This window comes from Mustela lutreola, chromosome 2, assembly GCF_030435805.1.
Source record: "Mustela lutreola isolate mMusLut2 chromosome 2, mMusLut2.pri, whole genome shotgun sequence".
Lineage (NCBI taxonomy): Eukaryota > Metazoa > Chordata > Mammalia > Carnivora > Mustelidae > Mustela > Mustela lutreola.
This window is the reverse complement of record NC_081291.1, coordinates 188,593,080-188,598,774: the sequence shown is the minus strand read 5'-3', so window position 1 is coordinate 188,598,774 and position 5,695 is coordinate 188,593,080. Positions and strand designations below refer to the sequence as shown.

Here is a 5,695-nt window from a genome sequence, read left to right as displayed (position 1 = left end):
TGCCAAGTGGAAAGGTATCATGTGTAAGATCAATAGAGTGATCTGACCAAACATACAAATCAGATTATACTCTTACCACCACTAAAATTTTAAACCATTGACAGCACATAATATATCATTCAAAGGTTTCTAATTTTTTGCAACATTTTTCTCCAGCACACAGGAGAATTTCTTTTAGCAAGCTAATGAAATCCAACTAATTGGATATTTTATTTAATACTAGCTTCATTGAGGTCATGTTTATAATGTCATTAATCAACTCCCTCAATTTTTATTAACAGATTCATGATAAGTAACACATTTTGTATTGTCTATTTTGTGAAGTGAACTAATATTAAAAATATATTTATTTTTCAGAGGTATCTCATATAAAGTCTCAAAGAGGCAATTATTACCTAGCCTAATGTATCCCAATTCTTTGGCTAAACACTAAAACTATAATTTCTGATTATTAAGCCAAAACCTACTTTTACAGATATTGTGTTGAGATTTATCTGTTAAACCACACAGTGGTTTGGGGGCAGGAAGGAGAGAATCACTCTTTTTTTAATATATTTTCTTCTCTTGGTAAAAACTGGTCATACAAAAGGTGGTGAATGAATAGATTTTGAATAAAATTTAGATATATGCTATAGGACTTTAATAAAAGATATCTATGACCTGCCTCAGGCTTGTGCAAAGTGTTAAACATTTCTCATGATAACTAATCTAATAACTACCCAATAACAGAATGCAAGATTTAATCACAATCTATTAGTTTCCCTACTTTCACAACATTCATTCTGTGCACAGTTATCAAAGGTTAACTATAAGATATGCATATCGCTCAACACTTTCTTAAGATAACAGAAAATACAAACTATAGGTCAAAGTAAAACGTAGGCCACAACTGATGCTTCTCAATGTGTTTCACCATAAATATCAGAAAAGTGCATAATTCTAAAACTATGAGAAGAAGTTTGATTTAAGTGGAAATAGCATGTTTGTCACCCCAGAGATTTTTATTTTTACTTTTTAGATGGAAAGGTCACAAATGTATTCATTTGTATAAACTCTACAGGCAAAGATAGATGAAGTTAAATAGTGGGAAAATTCATATTAGCAGCGAGTAATCAGTAAGACAGTCAGACCAAATGTTTTATTTTTTAATTTAGAATTCTAGATTTTACTTATTTGCTAATATATTAATTTATTTGATTTTTTTCACAAATGTGACTACTTAATACAGTAAATAAATTAAAGTATTTTTGTTTTTCTTGAAGACTGAAAGAATTTTCTTTTGTTGCAAGGTATTTTATTATTTTATTTATTTCCCCAACCAAAAATTATTTTTGGTAAAAGGCAGAAAATTAGTTTTTCTACAAGGAAAATCTGTTTCTACATGATAACATGAGAGTCTTAATATATATTCTATATTTTAAAAATATAAAAATAATGGACATATGGGAATAACAGATTAGATAACTAACTTTATGAAGCCATGATTAAATCAAGAAGCAGCACATACATGGCTAAGTTATCCAAATTAAAAATATATATATAATGAATAAGATCTTTAAAAAAATGTATATAAACAGCACAAATACTGTGACACTGAATCATTATATATTACATATACATGTAACTACTACTATTATTATTAAACCTTTGGGACACAGAAAACCTATTCTACAAGTCAACTGATGAGACTTTAAGTACCTTTTTTCTCTTGTAAGTTTTTAGATATAACACACAATGAGATACTTCATGGGGCAACAACAAATACTATGACTTTTAAAAGTGTTATTACATCAAGCCTTTAGATGGGGTTTGACTGATGAAACTTTATGATGTGCTTGAGTAAGACACCAAAGGGATCACAAGTGAGATAATACTTTGCCCAACCACTGTAGACAGCCATTCAGATTAGATTCAATCCAGCAAAAGCTCATTACCATCTGCCCTTCTGTATTCTGCTTCCTACTCTTTCACAAAACTCATTCTTGTGGTGCACATCCTAGTTAGTTGATACACAACTTCAAAACTCTGATTAGCACACTGAGCAAGAAGAGCAGCAAATTCCTAGTTGGTGAAGATCTTCAGAGCACAGCCTGGTGGAATTTTACACTCTGCTGCAGTGTGCCAGCTTGATCTCTGATTACACTTGGGGCTCTGCACAAAGGCTACACTATCACTTAGGTACTCAGTGAAAAATTCCCTATTCATCTGATATAAGAACACTCCTATGTATTCTTTTCATTTCTACAATAGCATTTTGATTAATATTAGAGAATAATCCTGGGCAGAACCTTTCTGAGTTTGTTAGATCTGTGATAGCATCTACAATGAGTGAGAGCTGTAATGCTTGGAAAGTCTTCCCAACTCTCTGGTTTAATTCATGATATGCTACTGAACAGCAAAATACAGCTTCCGAGTAACTGGCTGCAAATTCAAACAATGATTAACAGAGAAAGAGTAATAGGAGGTAGTTCTACGGGAGATCCTATATCCATACGTTAGTTCATCTGCTGATCACCTATTTTTCCATCTTTCCTATACATCCAGGAAATGAAGTTTCCAAGATGTAATTACTCTGTGGCTTTGTTCCCACTGGGAAATTACTGTTTTCTGGAATGGAATAGGTATAATCTAGAGGTAGCAGTTCGGTTAGGATTTCAGTACTGAAAGTAAAACTTGTGTCTCAGATCTCTGGTGGTACTAAACATACTTCACTCTTATCCAACTGATCTATCATATTTGATGTATTAAGTCTCCAAATTTCAGAGCAGGTGCTTGGTATGGTAACACATTTAGTATTACAATTTTGAGTGGTGATGGTTTTGTCAAGCTCATCTAATTGACCTGTTTTCTTTTGTTTCTTCTCCAGAATTTTAACTGCTTTCTCATACTACTTTTCTGCCTTGGCCCACTCTTCTCTTCTCTACCTGCTCCTCCAGGTCTACCAGATGATTTCTTCTACCCCAGCTATGTCTTCACAACTGGTGGAGTAAATAGCAAGATGGACAAGTTCTTACCTAAGGCAGCAATTCACATTAAGAAAAGAGCCTCCTTTATGTAACCCAAAGCACTGCTGACCACCTGTCCCTCAATACCTCAGCCTGGGGCCCTTCTGTGGTCTCTTGTCTGCATCCTAGGTTGAGGCCTATTGAGGTCTACTGCCCTAATCCAAATTCCATAGTCAAGTAAGGAGTAGACACTTGCTCACCCCTTGGGAAGGCTTGGGGGCTGCCCCACAGGAAGGCCCAAAGGACCAGGCATACCCTTGAGCAAAAGAAGTTTTCACAGAGGGTCTGGTGCAAATTTGTTTTTAAAAATGACATGCACTGGGGCACTTGGGTGGCTCAGTGGGTTAAGCCTCTGCCTTCGGCTCAGGTCATGATCTCAGTGTCCTAGAATCGAGCCCCACATCAGGCTCTCTGCTCAGTGGGGAGCCTGCTTCCCCATCTCTCTCTACATGCTACTCTGCCTATTTGTGATCTCTCTCTCTTTGTCAAATAAATAAAATCTTAAAAAAAAAAGATTCACTATACATTCATTTTTAGAGATTTTAAAAAGCAGACTTTTTTTGAAGTATGCAGTCAACAAATAACGTTGTCACAAAAGCCATAGGAACTTTTATAAAATTAACTCTATAATACTTTGATTTGTATTCAAATTTTTAAAAAATAATTTAATTAAAACTTTAATTATAGTATACTATTAATAGCAGAATCCAACATGTCCCCATGCCATCACACACAAAATCTCCCATATTATAGCTCAAATCAGTGTGTCTGTATCTGAAGTCATTTATTCTCCAATACAAATTTGTCATGCTGGTGCTTTTTACTTTTGCTTTGTCTAAACCAATGATTATCAACAGCAACTACCCTAAGTCCTACCCAGAAGCCAATGTGTCATTATTCAGTGGCCTATTTCTTACCTCATGCTAATATCTAACAAACTAAATGTGGATTCTATTTTCTAAATACTTCCTAATTTTTCTCTTGTGACTTGCCACTAATTTCATCTTACTATCATTAATTCTCTGCTGAATTTTTCAAGTTATCACAGTTCCCTTATAGGCCACTCTCCGCATTTTATTCAAATTATAATTATAATTCCCCTTCCTTAAAAATATTCAGCAAAGCCATTCTTACCAAATTGCCATATGTCTCTTATTTGCTCTACTGACATCTCATGTAATTCACCACAGACACCAAAAAACATTATGATTGCATATTTGTTGTCTCTGTGTTTAGGTATTTAAGAATATTATTCTTCAGGATAGACTACCTTCCTAAGCTAAATGACTTCAAAAGTATCCTGAATATTTTTCTACACCTAAAAACTGGAAAATACCTTTGATAAAAATAAGTAAGTTACATAATACTTTCTCTACATTAACTAATTGTGTAACCTTGCCAAGTTACTTAAACACTGTACATCAGTTCTCTCATTTATTAAACGAAGATAATAATATAATTCTCACATGGGATTGCTATGAAGATTTCATATATTTATATGTTAAAGAACATAGAACAGTGCCAGGAGCATGTTAAGCACTATAAAAATATTAAGTAGTGTATGAAAACAAGAAATACTTCCTACTCGTCATTATCTAAGAAAGTAGTTTATGCTAAATTACTATATGCTAATAGATATATACAATTAATGAATTCATAAATAAACTCAAAAGGATTATTAAATGAATCAACAGATGTTACTTTCTGACCTCCCCCCCCCCTGCAAAAAAAAAAGAAAAGAAAAAAACAAGCTGGAGGATATGGTGAAATTCTCCATGCAGAATCATTATTATCCCAAAAAATTAAATACTTAATGCAGTAATATTTACATGTTATAAATATATTTAACTAAATAAGTATTTATCTTTATCAATTCCACCATCTTGTTCATAAAATGAACAGAAGCAGTTTTATTTCTACCATTTTTATAATTGGTTATATTCTTATTCAAGATAACCAAACTACCATGCTATTCTATAACTAAAGACATTAGGTTTCAAGACATAAAGATTTTTATCAATTACCATTAAAATAATAGGTTGAGGGGCGCCTGGGTGGCTCAGTGGCTCAGCGCCTCGGTGGCTCAGCCGCTGCCTTCGGCTCAGGTCATGATCTCAGGGTCCTGGGATCGAGTCCCGCATCGGGCTCTCTGCTTGGCCGGGAGCCTGCTTCCTCCTCTCTCTCTCTCTGCCTGCCTCTCCATCTACTTGTGATTTCTCTCTGTCAAATAAATAAATAAAATCTTTAAAAAAAAATAATAAAAATAAAATAAAAAAATAAAATAATAGGTTGAATTCTTTTTCTTTATTTTGTAAGGTATCGCCCTGTATTACTTTAGGACTGGAATGTCCCTTGCACATAACTAAGCTACATATTTTAATGGTACAATATTTTAGTGGTGCTAACAAAAGTCCTTTTACAAGTACAAACTCCAATGTGAAATTATCATTTAGATATAGACTAAGTGTGTGAAGTAGGAGATTACTTCTAGACTTCAAATATGTTCATGAATTTCTTTTACCAGTCTCTTCTCAAAACATTATCCTAAAGCATCTTCTCTGGAAGAATGCCAGTTTTGGGGTTTTTGTTTGTTTGTTTGTTTAAGATTTTATTTATTTATTTGACAGACAGAGATCACAAGCAGGCAGAGAAGCAAGCAGAGAGAGAGGAGGAAGCAGGCTCCCGGCTGA

At 33.8% G+C, this 5,695-nt stretch overlaps 1 pseudogene; it reads right to left on the bottom strand.

Annotated features, from left to right (window-relative positions):
* Positions 1–1,856: 1,856 nt before the first annotated feature.
* LOC131825661 (mothers against decapentaplegic homolog 2-like) lies at positions 1,857–3,927 on the bottom strand (annotated as a pseudogene).
* Between the last annotated feature and the right edge of the window lie 1,768 nt (positions 3,928–5,695).